At 46.8% G+C, this 20,975-nt stretch overlaps 1 protein-coding gene across 3 annotated transcripts in view; it reads right to left on the bottom strand.

Annotated features, from left to right (window-relative positions):
• Positions 1-20,975, bottom strand: part of LOC130292037 (uncharacterized) — a 77,437-nt gene that overhangs the window by 2,595 nt on the left and 53,867 nt on the right. Inside the window, exons 1-2 of one of the 3 annotated variants that reach the window (XR_008848064.1) lie at positions 12,684-14,321; positions 10,907-11,061 (exon numbers count right to left, since the gene is read on the bottom strand). The exons of 1 other annotated variant lie outside the window; for it this stretch is intronic. The gene's annotated coding sequence lies outside the window, so the exon portion shown is untranslated. Of the gene's footprint in view, positions 1-10,906; positions 11,062-12,683; positions 14,322-20,975 lie in introns of those variants that run through there. One more of the 3 variants, XR_008848063.1, reaches the window with a different exon arrangement.

Raw genomic sequence — 20,975 nt, 5'->3', positions numbered from 1 at the left:
TAAATGATATTAATTCACTTTTTTTCACTTTTTTTTGTAGTGTTATAGCTCCCATAGAGACCTATAACACTGTACACACTGATCTCTTATACTGATCATTGTTATCCCATAGGGACCTATAACACTGTACACACTGATCTCTTATACTGATCATTGTTATCCCATAGGGACCTATAACACTGCACACACTGATCATTGTTATCCCATAGGGACCTATAACACTGCACACACTGATCTTTATCATTGATCACTGGTTTCTCATAAGAAACCAGTGATCGATGATTCTGCCGCTTGACTGCTCATGCCTGGATCTCAGGCATTGAGCAGTCATTCGGTGATCGGACAGAGAGGAGGCAGGTAGGGACCCTCCTGCTGTCCTGTAAGCTGTTCGGGATGCCGCGATTTCGTCGCGGCTATCCCGAACAGCCCACTGAGCTAACCGGCATGGTTTCAGTTTCACTTTAGTCGCGGCATTCAACTTTGAACGCCGCGTCTAAAGGGTTAATAGCGTGCGGCACAGCGATCAATGCCGCGCGCTATTAGCCACGGGTCCCGTCCGTTGTTAGACCCACCGTGGCCCCGCGTTATAGATCGGGAGCGGACACATGACGTTCCAGTACGTCATGTGTCCTTAAGGGGTTAAAGGGGTATTCCATTATTTTCAATAATGCACTTAATTATACTGTCTGTACCTCTGTGTGGTTTTAATTTTTCCATCTGTGATTAATTACTTAATTAGTAGAATATGCATCATTACAAGTGCCACACACAGTGTAATAATATTTAAATTCCCCATAGACTACTCTTACATTAAAGGGGTACTCTAGTGAAAGGCAGTAAGGAAAAATATTAACTGAACTCTCCAGGGCATGGTTATACAAACTAATATGTTTTCTCTCTATGGTATACTACCCCTTTAACCCATAAAGGACAGTAGGACACAGTCCATGTGATCATATATGAAATTTAAATTGCCTAACTGCTGCAGATGTCATGATCTGTATTGAATGATCATGGTATCTGGTACCCAGAATGAATGCCCAATTGCAGCAAGGGGTTAAACCCTCAGTGAAGGACGGGTTTAACCCCTTGCTGCAACTGGACATTAATTCTGCATTTGCAGCTCCTGAGGTATGATGCACGCTCACCACTCAGTAGGTGGGTACTTTCTGCCTGGCACTTTTTTGTTTAGTTTCTGTTTAATTTCCTTGCACCAGTTGATTTTAAATAAAAAAGGTTTTCACCAGAGTACCCCTTTAACTCCTCTGCTGCATGCTTGAGATCCTGGATGGAGCAACAGAGCATAGATAACACTGATCAATATGCTATGCTACCTAAGTTATCACCCTTTTCACATTAGGTGGAATTAAATATAATTATATATATGTAATAAATCCAGCTGTTGAAAAACTACAACTCCCAGCATGCCAACGGCTGTCTCCGGGCATGCTGGGACATCTGGAGGCACCCTGGTTGGGAAACACACACACATATTTATTATTTATATATATATATACACATCTAACATTTACATATAGTACTCACCTTTTGCGGATACATTCGACTGATCTGTCCTTTGCTCCAACATGGACCACAGCGTCTCTGACCCGCTTCCAGGCCGCAAATTTCTCCTCACTGCCCACGGTGGTGGTGAACAGTGTGGCTTTATGTCTGGTGACAGCCGCCACCAGAGCTAGATTTTCATCTGTGGTGAACCTGGGGCCACGATTCTTTTTGGCAACAGGTGCCGACTCCTCCCCTCCACTTTCCGAACTTGGTGATGGGGACACTGACCACCCAAGTCCGTGTTGTCTACTAGTGGTGCCACTGGCAGTGCCACTGCTAATGTTGCCCTGATAAAGGCGCCTCCTTCTCCTCTCTCCTCTTCCACCAACATTCACACTGACACCTGCACTCTCACTCACTCTCATACTCTCACCTTCCTCTCTCCCAGCCACACTTTCATGCTCTCCTCCAGACATTTTCATTCACTCAGTATCACAGTATAACAGCTCACAACAACCAACACAATACTGCATGCAGCTCAGCCCAGGTGGAAGTGGAAGTTGCTGGAACGAATTCGATTTTTTTTGTAATTTCAATAAACTTTATTGACAAAATTGCGGATGTATTCGTTATGCAATAACGAATGTATCCGAATAACGAATGTAGCCGAATAACGCATGTAGCAGAATAATGAATGTATCCAAATAACGAATGTATCCGAATAACGAATGTATAACGACTGCAGCCAACTAACGAATGTATCCGAATAACAAAAGCACCCGATAACAAAAGAGATGACGAATATATCAGAATACCGAACAAATGATAATGAATCCTATAACAAAAGTCCATTATAACAAATGCCTATGAAAACTAATGTTTCTGTTGACGAATGAATCCGATAACGAATGCGTTCGAAAATTTTGACCGCCATTTTAGATAATAACGAATCTGTCCGAAAATGTCATCGGAAAATGGCTGCCGAACCGAAAACATACGAATATAGGTGTAAAAAGAAACGAAAAGAAACGAAAATTTTTGATGTGCACATGTCTATCATGTAATCTTCATACTACTTAGCTGACACATAGTAACAAACCTCCTCCACATGTTATTGACTTACTACTGGGGTGACACACTGTAACAAACCTCCTCATAATGTAATCTTCTTACTACTGGGGTGACACACTGTAACAAACCTTCTCCCCATGAAATATCCTTACTACTATGGTGACACACTGTAAAAAAAACCTCCTCCTCATGTAATCTCCCTTACCACTGGGGTGACACACTGTAGCAAACCTCCTCCTCATGGTATTAACTTACTACTGGGGTGACACACTGTAACAAATCTCCTCATCATGTAATCTCCTTTCTATCGGGGTGACAATCTGTAATAAACCTCCTCCTCTTGGAATCTCCTAACTGTTGGGGTGACAAACTGTAACAAACCTCCTCATTAGTTCTCCTAACTACTGGGGTGACACACTGTAACAAACCTCCTCATCATCTAATCTCCCTACTACTGGGGTGACACACTGTAACAAACCTCATCCTCATGTTATTAACTTACTACTGTGGTGACACACTGTAACAAACCACATCCTCATGTAATCTGCTTTCTACTGGGGTGAAACACTGTAACAAACCTCATCCTCATGTAAACTCCTTATGACTGGGATGACACACTGTAATAAAACCCATCCTCATATTATTAACTTACAACTGGGGTTATACACTGTAACAAACCCCCTACCTATGTAATCTTCTTACTACTGGGGTGACACACTGTAACAAACCCCCTCATCATGTAATCTCCTCACTACTGGGGTGACACACTGTAACAAACCCCCTCGCATATAATCTTGTTACGACTGGGGTGACACACTGTAACAAACCTTCTCCTCATGTAATCTCCTTACTACTGGGGTGACACACGGCAACAAACCTTCTCCTCATGTAATCTCCTTACTAATGGGGTGACACACTGTAAAAAACCTCATCCTTATGTAATCTTCTTACTACTGGGCTGACACACTGTAACAAACCCCCTCCACATGTTATTGACTTACTACTTGGGTGACACACTGCAACAAACCTCCTCCCCATGTAATCTTCTTACTACTCGGGTGACACACTGTAACAAACCTCCTCCACATGTTATTAACTTACTACATGGGTGACACACTGTAACAAACCTTCTCCTCATGTAATCTCCTTTCTACTGGGGTGACACACTGTAACAAACCTCCTCATGTTATTAACTTATTACTGGGGTGACGCGCTGTAACAAACCTCCTCATCATGTAATCTCCTTACTACTGGGTTTACACACTGTAACAAACCTCCTACTCATATCATCTCCTTACTACTGGGGGTGACACACTGCAACATAACTTCTCCTCATGTAATCTCGTTTCTTCTGGGGTGACCCACTGTAACAAACCCCATCTTCATGTTATTAACTTAATACTGGGGTGACACACAGTAACAAACTTGCTCACCATGTAATCTCCTTACTACTGGGGTGACACACTGTAACAAACCTCCCCCTCATTTTTTCTTCTAACTACTGGGGTGACACACTCTAACAAACCTCATCCTCATGTAATCTCCCTTACTACTGGGGTGACACACTGTAACAAACCTCCTCCTCATATAATCTCCTTATTACTGGGGTGACACACTGTAACAAACCCCCTCCTCATGTAATTCCCTTACTCCTGGGGTGACACACTGTAACACACCTCTTCCTCATGTAATCTCCTTACTACTGGGGTGACACACTGTAACAAACCCCCTCCTTATGTAATCTCCTTACTACTGGGGTGACACACTTTAACAAACCCCATCCTCATGTTATTAATTTACTGCTGGGGTGACACACAGTAACAAACCTCCTCCTCATGTAATCGTCTTACTACTGGGGTGACACACTGTAAAAAACCTCCAGCTCATGAAATCTTCTTGCTACTGGGGTGACACACTGTAAAAAACCTCCCCCCAATATAATCTCCTTACTACTGGGGTGACACACTGTAACAAACCCAATCCTCATGTAATCTCCTTACTACTGGGGTGACACACTGTAATTTACCTTCTCCTGATGTAATCTCCTTTCTACTGGGGTGACACACTGTAACAAACATTTTCATGATGTAATCTCATTATTACTGGGGTGACACACTGTAACAAACCTCCTCATCATGTAATCTCCTTTCTACTGGGGTGACTCACTGTAACAAACCTCCTCCTCATGTAATCTAATTACTACTGGGGTGACACACCATAACAAACCACATCCTCATGTAATCTCCTTATTACTGGGATGACACACTGAAACAAACCTTCTCCTCATATAATCTCCTTTCTACTGGGGTGACACACTGTAACAAACTTCTCATGTAATCTCCTTAGTACTGGGATGACACACTGTAACAAACCACATCCTCATGTAATCTGCTTTCTACTGGGGGAAACACTGTAACAAACCTCATCCTCATATAAGCTCCTTATGACTAGGATGTAAGCTCCTTATGACTAGGATGACACACTGTAATAAAACCTCCTCCTCATATAATCTCCTTATTACTGGGGTGACACACTGTAACAAACTCTATCCTCATATTATTAACTTACTACTAGGATGACACACTGCAACAAACCCCCTCCTCATGTAACTCCCTTACTCCTGGGGTGACACACTGTAACACACCTCTTCCTCATGTAATCTCCTTACTACTGGGTGAAACACTGTAACAAACCTCCTCATAATGCAATCTCCTTTCAACTGGAGTGACACACTGTAACAAACCTCCTCGTGTAATCTCCTTACTACTGGGGTGACACACTGTAACAAATCTCCTCCTCATGTAATCTCCTTACTACTGGGGTGACTCAATGTAACAAACCTCCTCCTCAAGTAATCTCCTTACTACTGGAGTGAAACACTGTAACAAACCCCCTCTTCATGTAATCTCCTTACTACTGGGGTGACACACTTTAACAAACCCCATCCTCATGTTATTAATTTACTGCTGGGGTGACACACAGTAACAAACCTCCTCCTCATGTAATCTTCTTACTATTGGGGAGACACACTGTAAAAAAAAAAAAAAAAAACCTTCTCATGTAATCTTCTTACTACTGGGGTGACACACTGTAACAAACCTCCAGCTCATGAAATCTTCTTGCTACTGGGGTGACACACTGTAAAAAAAACCTCCCCCCATGTATTATCCTTACTACTGAGGTGACACACTGTAACAAAGCTCCTCCTCGTGTTATTAACTTTCTACTGGGGTGACACACTGTAAGAAACATTCTCATCATGTAATCTCATTACTACTGGTGTGACACACTGTAACAAGCCTCCTCATCATGTAATCTCCTTTCTACTGGGGTGACACACTGTAACAAACTTCCTCCTCATGTAGTCTCCTTACTACTGGGGTGACACACCATAACAAACCCCATCCTCATGTAATCTCCTTACTACTGGGATGACACACTGTAACAAACCTTCTCCTCATATAATCTCCTTTCTACTGGGGTGACACACTGTAACAAACCTCCTCATGTTATTAACTTACTACTGGGGTGACACACTGTAACAAAACTTCTCCTCATAAAATCTCCTTTCTACTGGGCTAACTCACTGTAACAAACCCTTTCCTGATGTAATCTCCTTACTACTGGGGTGACACACTGTAACAAACCTTCTCCTTATTTAATCTCCTTAATACTGGGGTGACACACTGTAACAAACCTCCTACTCATGTAATCTACTTACTACTGGGGTGACACACTGTAAAAAACCTCCTGCCCATGTATCCTTTTTACTACTGGTGTGACTCACTGTAACAAACCTCCTCCTCATGCAATCTCCTTACTACTGGGGTGACACACTGTAACAAGCCTCCTACTTATGTAATCTCCTTACTACTGGGGTGACACACTGTAAATAACCTCCTGCCCATGTATCCTTTTTACTACTGGTGTGACTCACTGTAACAAACCTCCTCCTCATGTCATCTCCTTACTACTGGGGTAACACACTATAACAAACCTTCTGCTCATGTAATCTCCTTACTACTAGGGTGACCCACTGTAACCAACCTCCTCCACATGTAATCGTATTGCTACTGGGGTGACACACTGTAACAAACCTCCTCCACATGTTATTAATTTACTACTGGGGTGACACACTGTAACAAAACTTCTCCTCATGTAATCTCCTTTCTACTGGGGTGACCCACTGTAACAAACCCCATCTTCATGTTATTAACTTACTACTTGGGTGACACACTGTATCAAACCTTCACCCCATGTAATCTCCTTACTACTGGGGTGACACACTGTAACAAACCTCCTCCTCAATTTGTCTCCTAACTACTGGGGTGACACACTCTAACAAGCCTCATCCTCATGTAATCTCCCATACTACTGGGGTGACACACTGTAACAAACCCCAACCTCATATTATTAACTTACTACTGGGGTGACACACTGTAACAACCCCCCTCCTCATATAATCTTCTTACTACTGGGGTGACACACTGTAACAAAACCCATCCACTATTATTAACTTACTACTGGGGTGACACACTGTAACCAACTGCCTCCTCATGTAATCTCTTTACTACTGAGGTGACACAGTGTAACAAACCTCCCCCTCATTTAATCCCCTTACTACTGCGGTGACACACTGTAACAAACCTTCTCCTCATGTAATGTCCTTACTACTGGGGCGACACACTGTAACAAACCTCCTCCTCATGTATACATCTTACTACTGGGGTGAAACAATGTAACAAACCTCCTGCCCATGTTATTAACGTACTACTGGAGTAACGCACTGTAACAACCCCCTCCTCCTCTAATCTACTTTATTCTGGGGTCACACACTGTAACAAACCTCCTCCTCCTCGTGTAATCTCATAACTACTGGGGTGACACACTGTTACAAACCTCCTCATCATGTAATCTCCTTACTACTGGGGTGACACAATGTAACAAATCTCCTCATCATGTAATCCCCGAAATTAAAAATGACAAATTCCTAGTTGTAGGCCAGAGGTGTGGGTCCATGTGCCCAGGAAGGTCAACCTTACCTGGGCAAGTCCTCCTGAAGGGTCCCCTGACTGACTTCCATACCTGACAATAATTGAAAAACTGAGAACCGGTATGAGATCGGATATGAAAGCTGAATCCAGGTCACAGTTCCACGAGCTGGGCATGTCCGAGTGGTACGCGTTCATAAAACTGTATCGCAGCATCACGAGTAAGTACCTTAGAACGGCCGCCTGCCTCAGAATAGTAGGAGAGCAAGCCTTCCGGCTGTTTTCTCAGGGTACGCCAGGGCCGAGCGCGGGCTCCCCTGGGGTCGAACCTCTGGTTTCTCCCTTGGTATTTTCCAAGGGGATCGGGATGGTTCATGTACCCGAACGGGGGCAGGGCAGTCCCTGGGTGAATCCTCTGGAAGGGTCCCCTGAAAGGCTTCCATGCCTGTAGACTTTTGACATGCAGAGAACCAGAGACTCTATAAGGGCGGGAGGCATGAGTCCCTGTACACAGGCAGGGCATGCCGTACTTGGGCACAGGATCGGTGATGCGGACCCCCCGGTGGCGGGGAGCAGAAGCGTTGGGCGAGTTGGCAAACATTGGCGGGCAGTCCACCAAGGCACCCCGGCCCTCCGGAGGTGAAAAGAAAAATTACAAAGTCCAGGTTGTTGGCCAGGGGGAGATGCGAGTCCAAATGCCCAGGTGGGTCAACAGAACACAGGCAAGGCCTCTGGAAGGGTCTTCCATGCCTGTAGACTTTTGACACGCAGAGAACCAGAGAGGCTATAAGGGCGGGAGGCGCGGGTCCCTGTACCCAGGCAGGGCGCGCCGTCCTTGGGCACAGGATCGGTGACGCGGACCCCCCGGCGGCGGGGAGCAGAAGCGTTAGGCTAGTAAGAATACATCGGCGGGCGGTCTGCCGAGGAAGTTCGTCCCCAGGGGAGCCTGCACTCAGCCACTCTCTCAGGGTACGCCAGGGAGGAATGCAGGCTTCCCTGGGGACGAACCTTCCTGTTTCTCCCTTGGTATTTTCCAGAGGGATTGGGCTGGTTCACTTACCCTACCCGGGGCTGGGCTGTCTCAGGGGTGAAGCCTCCGAAAGGGTCCCCTGACAGGATTCCATGCCTGTAGACTTTTGACACGCAGAGAACCAGAGAGGCTATGAGGGCGGGAGGCGCGGGTCCCTGTACCCAGACAGGGCGTGCCGTCTTTGGGCACATTATCGGTGATGCGGACATCCCAGCAGCGGGGAGCAGAAGAGTCGGGCGAGTAAACAAACATCGGCGGGCGGTCCGATGAGATGCCCCCGCCCTAGGGAGGCAAAATTAAATATTTCAAAGTCCAGGTTGTCGGCCAGGGCGAGGTGCGGGTCCCTGTGCCCAAGAGGGTCAACCGAACACATGCAATGCCTCTGGAAGGGTCTTCCATGCCTGTAGACTTTTGACAAGCAAAGAACCAGAGAGGCTATAAGGGCGGGAGGCGCGGGTGACACGGACCCCCCCGGCGACGGGGAGCAGAAGCGTCGGCGGAGTAAGAATACATCGGAGGGCAGTCCGCCAAGGAGGTTCGCCCCCCCCCAAGGGAGTCCGCACTCTGCCGCTCTCTGTGTACGCCAGGGCCGAGCGCGGGCTCCCCTGGGGACGAACCTTCCGGTTTCTCCCTTGGTATTTTCCAGGGGGATTGGGCTGGTCCCCAGGTGAAGCCTCCGGAACGGTTCCCTGACAGGCTTCCATGCCTGTAGACCTTTTACACGCAGAGAACCAGAGAGGCTATAAGGGCGGGAGGTGCGGGTCCCTGTACTCAGCAGGGCACGCCGTCCTTGGGCACAGGACCGGTGACGCGAGCACCCCGCAGTGGGGAGCAGAAGCGTTGGGCGAGTCAACAAACATCGGCGTGCGGTCCGCTGAGGCCCCTCAGCCCTCCAGAGGCGATATGAAAAATTACAAAGTCCAGGTTGTCGGCCAGGGGGAGATGCGAGTCCCTATGCCAAGGATGGTCAACCGAACATGGCAAGGCCTCTGGAAGGATCTTCCATGCCTGTAGACTTTTAATATGCAGAGAACAAGAGAGGCTATAAGGGCGGGAAGTGCGGGTCCCTGTACCCAGGCAGGGCGCTCCGTCCTTGGGCACAGGAACGGTGACGCGGTAATCCCAGCAGCGGAGAGCAGAAGCCTCGGGTGAGTCAAAAAACATTGGCATGCGTTCCGCTGAAGCGCCTCGGCTCTCCAGAGGTGAAATGAAAGATTACAAAGTCCAGGTTGTCGGCCAGGGGGAGATGCGAGTCCCTATGCCCAGGATGGTCAACCGAACATGGCAAGGTCTATGGAAGGATCTACCATGCCTGTAGACTTTTGACACGCAGAGAACAAGAGAGGCTATAAGGGGGGAGGCGGAGGTCCCTGTACCCAGACAGGGCGCGCCGTCCTTTGGCATAGGATCGGTGATGCGGACCCCCCAGCATCGTGGAGCAGAAGCTTTGGCCGAGTCGGCAAACATCGGCGGGCGATCCGTCGAGGAGGTTCATCCCCAGGGGAGCCTGTATTCAGCCGCTCTCTCAGGGTACGCCAGGGGCAAGTGCGGGCTCCTCTGGGGACGAACCTTCAGGTTTCTCCCTTGGTATTTTCCAGGGGGAATGGGCTGGTTCATGTACACGACCCGGGGCTGGGCAGTCCATGAGCGAAGCCTCTTAAACAGTCCCCTGACAGGCTTCCATGCCTGTAAAACTTTGACACTTAGAGAACCAGAGAGGCTATAAGGGCGGGAGGCGCGGTTCCCTGTACCCAGGTAGGGAGCGCTGTCCTTGGGCACAGGATCGGTGACGTGGACCCCCCGGCAGCGGAGAGCGGAAGCATCAGGCGAGTAAGAATACATCGGCGTGCGGTCCACCGAGGAGGTTTGTCCCCAGGGTAGCCCGTACTCAGCCGCTCTCTCAGGTGCCCAAGTACAGCGCTCCCTAGTTGGGTACAGGGAACCGCGCGTGCTCCCCTGGGGACGAACTTTCCGGTTTCTCCCTTGGTATTTTTTACCAGAAAACTCCTTTAATAGCACAGTGTTATACAGCACTGCACGGGAATTTAAGAATAAGCAGCCAATTTTTTTGGTGTGGGTCCGACTGCTGAGACCCCCACTGATCATCTCAGTTGAAGTGGTTCTCCAGCTGTTGGAAAGCTAAAACTCCCATCATGTCTGGAAAGCCGCAGGCATTATGGGAGTTTTAGTTTTGTAACAGCTGGAGAGACACAGATTGGACACAGTTTTACCCATCATCACTGCAGAACTTACAAGTGACTACAGCCCTGATGGGACAGTCAGGAGAACACACAATGATATCAGTGACCTGAGTGACGTCTTCTCACTTGAGTGATATTTTCTCTGTTATCTTTTCTTCTTCATCTGGTCCAGAGACCAGGTCTTCCTCCAGCTCCATCTTTTCTGCAGAGTCTGACATCCAGACATCATTGGCTCCTCACATTGTCAGCAGATCCTCATCCTCTGCATGGAGACAGTCATCATTATAACCTTGCCAGAAAGTGAACTTTAAATAAAATACTGCCCCACACCGTACCCTGAATATAAAACTGCTATACACTGTACCCACTAAATATAATCCTGCCCCATACTGTACCCTGAATATAATACTGCTATACACTATACCCACTAAATATAATACTGCCACACACTGTACCCTGAATATAATACTGCCACATACTGTATCCACTGAATATAATACTGTCCCACACTGTACCCTGAATGTAATACTGCTATACACTGTACCCACTAAATATAATCCTGCCCCACACTGTATTCACTGAATATAATACTGCCATACACTGTACCCTGAATATAATACTGCCATACATGCATACACATCATATAAACATATACTGTGTATATGTCCTCTGTATGTCCTCTGTGTCCTCATCACCTCCGCCAAACCTATCACTACTATAACCCCCCTACAACTCTCATCACTCCCATAACCCCCCTGCACCTCTCATCACCCTCATAACACCCCCTGCACCTCTCAACAACCCCATAACACCCCCTGCACCTCTCAACAACCCCATAACACCCCCTGCACCTCTCAACAACCCCATAACACCCCCTGCACCTCTCAACAACCCCATAACACCCCCTGCACCTCTAATCACCCCCATAACACCCCCTGCAACTCTCATCACCTCCATAACCCCCCTGCACCTCTCATCACCCCCATAACACCCCAAGCACTTCTAATCACCCCCATACCCCCCTGCACCTCCATACCCCCCCGCACCTCTCATCACTTCCCCTCTGCACCTCTCATCACCCCCTGCACCTCTCATCACTCCCATAACACCCCCCTGCACCTCTCATCACCCCCATAACACCCCCTGCACCTCTCAACAACCCCATAACACCCCTGTACCTCTCATCAACCCCATAACACCCCCTGCACCTGTCATCACCCCCGTAACACCCCCTGCACCTCTCATCACCCCTATAACCCCCCTGCACCTGTCATCACCCCCTTAACCCCCCTGCACCTTTCATTACCCCCATAACCCCCCTGCACCTCTCATCACCCCCATACCCCCTAAACCTCTCATCACCACATAACACCCCAAGCACTTCTCATCACCCCCCTGCACCTCTCACCACCCCCCTCCCTGCACCTCTCATCACACCCCTGCACCTCTCATCACCCCCATAACATCCCCTGCACCTCTCATCAACCCCATAACACCCCCTGCACCTCTCATCACTCCCCCCTGCACCTCTCAACACCCCCTCTGCACCTCTCATCACCCCCCTGAACCTCTCATCACCCCTCCTGAACCTCTCAACACCCCCTGAACCTCTCATCACCCCCCTGCACCTCTCATCACCCCCCTGCCCCTCTCATCACCCCCCCTGCCCCTCTCATCACCCCCCCTGCCCCTCTAATCACCCGCCCTGCCACTCTCATCACCCCCCCTGCCCCTCTCTTCACCCCCCCTGCCCCTCTCCTCACCTCTCTGCACCTCTCCTCACCCCCCCTGCACCTCTTATCACCACCATTACACCCCAAGCACCTCTCCCCCCGCACCTCTCATCACCATTGCAAACCCCGCCACCCCTGCAAGTTCACCTACCCTGCTGGCTGCCGGGGATCGGTGCAGCGGAGGCTGCTGCTGCTCCTATGCACGGGGAGGATCGTCTGGACTGGAGATCATGCAGGGACAGGTCAGGTGACTGGAGTAGACGTGTGTGCCTGCGCAGGGCATGTCGACTCCCAACAGCCCCTGGCCTGTCCGGCCCTGACAAGCTGGAAAAAAAAAGGTCCAGGGCCGGCTGGGCCTCCTGAAGCTCTGGGCCCCATACAGGTGTATGGGTTGTACCCCCCTGATGGCGGCCCTGATCTTACTATATGCTTTCCTTTGCCATCATAAGGTGATTTCACAGAAGGAACTGCTGGCATAGCATTTTCTTTATCTGATACGGTAATACTGGTAATGCTAGAACTGTCTTCAGGAGTAACTGGGTAGGACATGGTAAGTTTGTAAGAAGTCAAAAGTGAAATTTTTGTAGCTGAATTGCCATTTACTTTGGCCTGCTGGGAATCTTGCACAAACACTCCATTAACCATCACTTGAGTTGATTCTGTTAGACATTTTCTGTCTGTGGTTGGGCACTTCTATACCTCGGCAACTTTCAAAATTTTAAAGGAATCTTCTGTCTGTTAAATCTGACTGCTTATACTTTCAACCTGTTTAGGATTTACCTCTTTGCTATTAACAGTAAGGTGTTCCTGTACACTGAAGGATTTTGCCATATTTTTGCTCTTTCCAGATTTTGCCACAAGCTGCAGAGATTTTTTAACTGTCTTATGTGCCTTTCTTAAGGGCAGTATAGCTCGGTGTAATCTTTTGGATAAGCGCTTGTTCTTACACAAAGGTATTTCGTCAGACAACATACCTAAAACAACTTTAATATTTTCTTCTGACTGAGAGAACTATTGAATTCATCTAGTACACCTTTTAATAAGCACTGAAGTTACCCCTTTTTTATTCAGTCTATTCTTTATTGTGGAAATATCAATTTTGTGCAAGGCTTTATTTGATGGAACTGGGCTACAGGTGACTGCTGTGTCTCAACACTGTTATCCACTTTTAATGAGAGTGTCTCAAGGTTGTCATTTTTACTTTCTATTAAAATTGGAGTGTTTGTCTGAATTTCTGAGATAGTCTCCTCATACTTATGCCACCTCCAGGCTCTGTCATTGTGCCACCATGTGACATGTGGCTCCTTGTTAGATTTGGGCCTTCGTAGCCACACGCTGGGTCCTGGGACCCTTAAACTTGATATTTTTAAATTAAAGCCCTCTTATGTATGCATCCTCCTGCCAGATCCAGGCTGTGTCTTTCAGCAACTAGATTGTTTTGGGATGCAACTGGGCCTGTGCCTAATATGTTTGGATGTTAGCATTACCTAACATGAGTGCTTAATAGAAATATCAACATTGATATTTCAATCTTATTGCTCATTAAATCCCCCGGTGTACTGCAGATGCCTTTTCCTGACTGTTTGTTTCAGGAACTAATTTACTTAATGCTGCTTCTGGCCTTGGCCCTCCAATTTTTGGATATTTAGCACTAGCTAAATACATGCTTAATTGAAATTTCAACATTGATCTTGCAATGTAAAGGGGTTATGAAACCCTCGGGTGTACTGCTGATGCATGCTCCTGACTGCTTCTGTGTCTTTCAGGAACTACTTGGCTTATTGATGCTTCTGGGCTTGGGCCTTACATTTTTGGATGTTTAGCACAAGCTAAATACATGCTTAATAGAAATTTCAACATTGATCTTTAAATGTAAGGGGTTATGAAACCCTCTTAGGTACTTCTGATGCCTGCTCCTGACTGCTCATGTGTATTTCAGGAACTACTTGGCTTACTGATGCTTCAGTCCCTGGTAATTAGTGGTGTACCCCAAGGTTCAGTACTGGGCCCGCTGTTGTTTAATTTATTTATCAATGATATAGAGGATGGTATTAACAGCTCTGTTTCTATCTTTGCAGATGACACCAAGCTTTGTAGCACGGTACAGTCTATAGAGGATGTGCATAAGTTACAAGATGACTTGGATAGACTAAGTGTCTGGGCATCCACTTGGCAAATGAGGTTCAATGTGGATAAATGTAAAGTTATGCATCTGGGTACTAATAACATGCATGCATCGTATGTCTTAGGAGGGATTAAACTGGCAGAGTCACTGGTAGAGAAGGATCTGGGTGTATTTGTAGATCACAGACTACAGAATAGCATGCAATGTCAGGCTGCTGCTTCCAAAGCCAGCAGGATATTGTCATGTATAAATGAGGCATGGACTCAAGGGACAGGGACATAATACTCCCCCTTTATAAAGCATTGGTACGGCCTCACCTGGAATGTGCTGTTCAGTTTTGGTCGCCTGTTCATAAAAGGGACACTGCGGAGTTGGAAAGGGTGCAGAGACGCACGACTAAACTAATATGGGGCATGGAACATCTTAGCTATGAGGAGCGATTAAAGGAGTTACAATTGTTTAGTCTTGAGAAGAGACGTTTAAGGGGGGATATGATAAACGTATATAAGTATATAAATGGCCCAAACAAAAAATATGGAGAAAAACTGTTCCAGGTTAAACCCCCCCAAAGGACGAGGGGGCACTCCCTCCGTCTGAAGAAGAAAAGGTTTAGTCTAAAGGGGCGACACACCTTCTTTACCGTGAGGACTGTGAATTTATGGAATGGTCTACCTCAGGAACTGCTCACAGCAGGAACAATTAACAGCTTTAAAACAGAGTTAGATACAGTTCTGGAACAAAATAACATTAATGCTTATGCAGAATTATAAAACTACATCCCTTTCCCTTATCCCCTTACACCCTTCACTTCAATTCCCTGGTTGGACTTGATGGACGTATGTCTTTTTTCAACCATACTAACTATGTAACTATGATTAAGAACTTGGGCCTTAAATTTATGGATGTTTTGCACTAGCTTACATACATGCTTAATTGAGATTTCAACATTGATCTTTCAATCTTAGGGGTTATGAAATCCTCTTGGGTTCTGCTGATGCCTTTTCCTGACTGTGTCTTTCAGGAACTACATGGCTTACTGATGCTTATGGGCTTGGGCCTTACATTTTTGGATGGTAGCACTACCTAACATGCATCTTCAATAGAGATTTCAACATTCACCTTTTACTTTTAGGGGTTGTGAATCCCTCTTGTGTACTCATGCTGCTTCCTGCTCCACTCTGTCAGCCCTTTGGTCCTGTGACAGTGTTCGACTCCACCTCCTCCACCATGTCCTCAGCCTCCACTGCCTAGACAAGTCTCAGTGGCCCTTCAGCATACCATGCGTACAGGGCATGGCGGTGTCACGCTGTTCTTCACATGGTTTGTCTTGGAGAAAAGTGTTGGAAACAATGGCTGGTCAGAGCAATGGAGACATTGCGCCTACATCTCACAGTCACATGAGCCCTGTGGGGGCTTGTTAGATTTGGCCCTTTGTACCCACACACCGGGGTCCGGGACACTAAAAATTGGGAGTTAAAAGTTCAATTTCAAAATCATTCATTTAAATTTCAAAATCTAAATTTAAATAAAAAAAATCATACATTTCAATGGTCTCCTCATGCTTCAGCCAACTCCAGGCTGTGTCATTCAGGCAATATATGGTTTACTGATACTGCTGCTGGGCCTGGGTCTGGGACTGAAAATTTTGTTATGGTCGCACTAGCTATCCAAAATCTTTGGTTTAAATTTCTGAATTCATCTTTCAATCTTAGGGATTGTGAAGGCCTAGTGTCTACTGCTGCCAACTCCTGGATGTGCCATTCAGCCACTATATGGTCTCCTCATGCTTCAGCCTCATTCAAGCTGTGTCATTCAGCCACTATATGGTCTCCTCATGCTGCCAACACCTCCAAGCTGTGTCATTCAGCCACTATATGGTCTCCTCATGCTGCCAAAACCTCCACGCTGTGTCATTCAGCCACTATATGGTCTCCTCATACTGATGCCACCTGCTGGCCCTGTCATTGTGCTGCTCTGCGGCAGTGATTCTAAAAGCGATGCCGGTAATCTGCACGTTATTCTGAATAACAGTATTATTTCACTACCCCAGCACACCCCATATGCGTGTTAGAACACAGCAAAGTGTTCTATACCCCTACTGAGGCTCTCTGTAGGCCAGAAATAGCAGTTTTTAATATAGTTTCACCACAAATAAATTCGGATTGAAACAAATTTTTTCGAAAAATTCTAATCAAATTTTTGAAAAGTTTGCTCATCTCTAGCAGTTTTCCAAAAACTGCCAGAAAAAAAAACAAGTGGAAGCATAGCCTTAAAAGGCAGTACTTGATAAGAACAGAAGATAAAATCAATCCTGGAGCTGCAGTTTACATTGCTCCAGGTCAAACCGTCTCTCTCTGGTAAAACACTGTGGATTTTAAACTTACCGATGTTTTTAAGAAATGTAACAATCATATTTTTTAACATAGAAGAAGTTTTGTCATAATTTCTACTTACTGAGTTGGTAAAACGGTGCTTGCCCCTTATAATACAATTAAAATCACCTGCTAAAATAAGAGTCTCAGAATCATTGATAAAAATGGGTAAAATCTCTAACATTCGTGCTCTATCATTTTTAACGAGTGAACCGTAAACTGCCATTTAAAACCATCAATAAAAGCATTATGTTAGGATTCCTCCTTGGGGATAGCTCCGAGGCGTCCTGGGCACTGCCACAGGACTCGTTTCCACTCAATAAACCCGCAGACAACAGTTATTCATGCAAGCCTGGCACCTTGCCAGCTTTATTTAGACAGGTTGCAGGGGAAAAACAAACATAACGCAGGAACAAAATAAAATCCTAGACCGTCTGGTCACTGACTGCACATATCAGCATGCCCTGACTACTAACTGGTGAGCTACCCTCAGCCAGTTAAACATGTGACTCCTGCAACCAGCTACTCACAGTTCACATCACTTCTTGGACCACTTGCAGCGCCTTCTGCGTGTTACCTAAACAGGGCCCGTGTGTCTCCCCCTCTAACTGCCAGCATACTGTTTCCAAGGGAGAGCCCAGATTAGACTGAGTCTCCATCTTATATACACCTCCCTTCCCTGCTGCCTCATTACATAAGAAGCAGGTGAGAGATTATTCAGGGTGAGCAAAGGAAATACACCCTTTCCTTGCCACCTTATCACATATCCCCCCCCCCCCCCTTTGCTCAGACCTCCGGGAAGGAGCACATGTATTTGAAAGGCATAAACCATCTGCGTTTCCTTTCTCTTGGACAACTTTTGTCCCACAGTTTCTGAAGTCCTTGACTTTTCTTCTGGGCTTTTACCAGCCACCAATTGCAAATCTCTCGGTCACACCTCTGCAGTACCAGGTTCTTCACCCTGGTGTGGGCAGGGTTCTTGAAATTAAGGACCAAGAGGGCCGATGCTTCTAACCTTTGTCTTCTTCTGGCTTGCCGGACCTCTGCCTCTGCTTTAGAGAATCTTTCGGCCTCAGTGGCTGACTTCCCACCTGGTTTCACCACAGTTTTGACTTCAGTGGATTTCTCACACGGTTTCACCTCATCCCTTCCAGCTTTCTCTTCAGGGGCACCAGCTTCCTCAGGTTTGGCTTCAGAGTCTTTGGCTCCTTCAGATTCGTGTGTAGAATCAGCTTCTCTTCTCTGCAGCTTCTTCTTCAGGCTTACTCTTCTCTTCACCTGTAGCTTCAGTTGTGCCATTCTCTTTACTCATAGCTTTTGAGGTTGATTCTGGTTTAGCTTCTGCTTCAGAGGATTTCTCTGCCTCAGCATTACCTTCAGAATTTTTGGTCTGCTCAGGTTCAGAGGATTTCCCGCCTGACTTCTCCTTAGTCTCCACTTCAGAGGATTTCACACCAGGTTTCAGCTCAGTCCTAGCTTCTTACAGGGCTTCGCCTCAATCTTAGCATTAGAGGACTTTTTGCCGGGCTTCAAAGAAAGCATCCCTGTATCCCGTAACTTCTGCCCCAGAAGCCTTTCTTGAGCCAATTCCACCATAGCTTGGTCTCTGCTCTCTTTTAGAACTTCCTGGTCCTCTTCCTTTTTCTCACATTTTCGCTGCTTACACTGGAGCTTAGCGGACTTCCTCCTCTCACTGTCAAGTAACTCTGTCAAGTCCCTGACAGTATCTTCCGAAGACAGCAATTGTTTCCTCAACTGTTCATTGTCCGCCAGCACAGCCACCTGCTCGTAGAGTTGCGCTCCCAGCAAAACCAAGGCAGCTACATGGGACCTTCTGCACGTTTCGTTCTGCACTTCCAGGCTCTCATTTAAGATCTTCATGTCATCTTCCAGCTTTATATATTTCAGCTGCTCACTCGAGCTTTGCGGAGATCATCTTCTCACTGTCCAGCAACTGTTTCTTGGTCTTTTCTAACTCATTGATACATTTTCCACTCTCATCAATCTGTTCAGATAGATCTAAGATCTCCTGTTGCAAGTTCTTGTTTTCATGTTTCAGAGTCTCAACTCGTTCCAGGGCCTCCTCATACTGCTCACGGAGCAAGTCATTGTCATGACGAGCAGATTTAAGAGCATGTGCAAGGGCATTCTTCGCCTTGACTTCCTCCTCAAGTTGTCTCTTAGCTTTAGAGACACTCTCCAGATTGCTGGCAAGATCATCAACTTCCATCTTCATTTCATTCTTCTCTTTTTCAATTTTTTCCATGGCTACTAGCCTAGCCTTGTGATCACTCCGCAGAGCCTGATATGCACCATGTAGAAGACTCACTTCTTCTTCCTGGAATGACATCCGCTTGGCCAGACTCTCCACTTCACTCTCCTTGCTGGTCACAAGACCCTGGGAGCGGGACAGTTCATCCTGCAGAGCCACAAACTTACTTCTGTGGTGCTCCATTACTTTTTCCAACTGAAGCCTCGCTTCTTGCTCTTTCTTAAAGTCAGCAAGCGATTTGTCCCTCTCCTCTGTCAAGCGATGTACCTCTTTTTCTTTCTCTGTCAACTTCACAGAAACCATCTGCAGGGATTCTTCCAGATTCTGGATCTGCTCCAGTCTTTTTCCGAGGCCAGCTAGTCTTTTCCGAGACCTTTTACTGACAGTGGTCTCCTCACTCTCGCTGTTAGACCATGAGAAATCCTCTGGTCCTCTGTCAGACACTCGACCCAGCAATTCTCCATCTCTAGACGAAGTCTCCCCCTTTTTCGGGGTTGCGGCCACTTTTGCCTTGTCATCATCATCATCATCATCATCGTCATCATCAACAGGTGCCATCAACACCTGGCACTCTTCCTCTCCCACCACGTTGGCAACTCCGGCTTTTATAGACATTACAGCTAAACACTCCCGTCGGACCGGCAATCCCTTGACGGTAAGTTTGTTTCCCCTAACAACAACTTCAATGGCTCTTGGCAGCAGCGAATCCATGTGATTTCCAAACAGTTCCTCTGAACTGTCTCTTGGCTTCTTGGCAGACTTTTCTTTTGTCTTGTTACAGTCTCTCCATGGCCTGGCAAAAACTACTCCTGGGCTCCTGGGTCTGCAACAATATCTGGTCCAGTGGTTTGACCTTCCTGGTTGCAACCCCTCCCTGGTCCAGACGCCACATCTCCTTCACTTAGGACTCTGTCTGTGATGGTAAGCGCAGCCCCCAGCTCCACCTGTACTCTCTTCTGGAGTTTTGGTTTTTCCACAGCCCTCTCCGTAGCTTCTATTCCAGTCACCTCTTTAACTTGACTCGCGGACTGTTCTTCAGCTCCCCTAGTGGTCTGGCACACTTCCACCTGACATATACCTAGGATCTGCTGACACTCCCCGTCCTCATCCTCTGCTGAGTTATTGTCCCCTGCTATGTGGTGAAAACCAAGTGTTGTGAGCCTATCAGGTGTTCCTGCTCTAGTCACCTGACTATCTTCCCACAACTGCTGAAAAAACGGAAAATCCTTCCCCAGCACTACTTCATACTCTAAGGTAGGCTCTATTGCAACCTTGTGACTTGTGGTACCATAGGGAGTAGAAATACACACATTAACTGTTTTATAACCCCAAATACCGGCTTTTATAGACATTACAGCAGGGTCCGGCTTTCTGCAGCTGGTCTTTACCAGACTTATTACACATTTTGAATGTAACAAAACCATCATCTTTTTACCTTCTATTTCCAGCTCACACAGGTTTTCTTTTGTCCTGCGAGAGGTGGCAACAGTACTCTTTACATCAGAACACATTAACATAAGTGTTTCAAGAAAAAGATCATCAGCCTGGATGGGTTCACAATATACAGCACCATTCACACAGTCCAGTAGAGACACCCCAGTCCTCACTACTTCCGGAACCTTTGAGTGCGAACTCTCAGGTGCACTGTCGGCATCCCACAGCTGCCAGAAATAC

Source organism: Hyla sarda, chromosome 9 (genome assembly GCF_029499605.1).
Source record: "Hyla sarda isolate aHylSar1 chromosome 9, aHylSar1.hap1, whole genome shotgun sequence".
Lineage (NCBI taxonomy): Eukaryota > Metazoa > Chordata > Amphibia > Anura > Hylidae > Hyla > Hyla sarda.
Note: the sequence above shows the minus strand (reverse complement) of the source record. Positions and strands in the feature narration are given on the sequence as shown.